This window comes from Chiloscyllium plagiosum, chromosome 12 (assembly GCF_004010195.1).
Source record: "Chiloscyllium plagiosum isolate BGI_BamShark_2017 chromosome 12, ASM401019v2, whole genome shotgun sequence".
NCBI classification, from domain to species: domain Eukaryota; kingdom Metazoa; phylum Chordata; class Chondrichthyes; order Orectolobiformes; family Hemiscylliidae; genus Chiloscyllium; species Chiloscyllium plagiosum.
Window position 1 is genome coordinate 2,214,490 of NC_057721.1, and position 1,033 is coordinate 2,215,522.

Below are 1,033 nucleotides of genomic sequence, written 5' to 3' on the forward strand. Positions count from 1 at the left end.
CTCTCCTGGTGAGAAGGTGAGGGGATGGTGGCTCTCCTGGTGAGACGGTGAGGGGATGGTGGCTCTCCTGGTGAGACGGTGAGGGGATGGTGACTCTCCTGGTGAGAAGGTGAGGGGATGGTGGCTCTCCTGGTGAGACGGTGAGGGGATGGTGACTCTCCTGGTGAGAAGGTGAGGGGATGGTGGCTCTCCTGGTGAGACGGTGAGGGGATGGTGACTCTCCTGGTGAGAAGGTGAGGGGATGGTGGCTCTCCTGGTGAGACGGTGAGGGGATGGTGACTCTCCTGGTGAGAAGGTGAGGGGATGGTGGCTCTCCTGGTGAGACGGTGAGGGGATGGTGACTCTCCTGGTGAGAAGGTGAGGGGATGGTGGCTCTCCTGGTGAGACGGTGAGGGGATGGTGACTCTCCTGGTGAGAAGGTGAGGGGATGGTGGCTCTCCTGGTGAGACGGTGAGGGGATGGTGACTCTCCTGGTGAGAAGGTGAGGGGATGGTGGCTCTCCTGGTGAGACGGTGAGGGGATGGTGGCTCTCCTGGTGAGACGGTGAGGGGATGGTGGCTCTCCTGGTGAGACGGTGAGGGGATGGTGGCTCTCCTGGTGAGACGGTGAGGGGATGGTGGCTCTCCTGGTGAGACGGTGAGGGGATGGTGGCTCTCCTGGTGAGACGGTGAGGGGATGGTGACTCTCCTGGTGAGACGGTGAGGGGATGGTGGCTCTCCTGGTGAGACGGTGAGGGGACGGTGACTCTCCTGGTGAGACGGTGAGGGGATGGTGACTCTCCTGGTGAGGGGGGACAGAGCAGCCCCCTTTCGGAGGTGAAACCTTTGCAGAGAGGTGGCTGTACTGGACTGGGCGTGAGTTGGTGTAATCCTTCCGGACGCTGTTTGCGGAGCCCGGCTGGATGAGAGGATCGGCCGTGAGCTGAGGGAGGGAGGAGGGACAGGGAGTGGTGCCAACTCGGTGCTGTCCTCTCCCCGGGGCTCCGCTTTCCTGCTGCCCGTCTCCCTCCCACCCCCCTTCCCCCCCGGGGGCT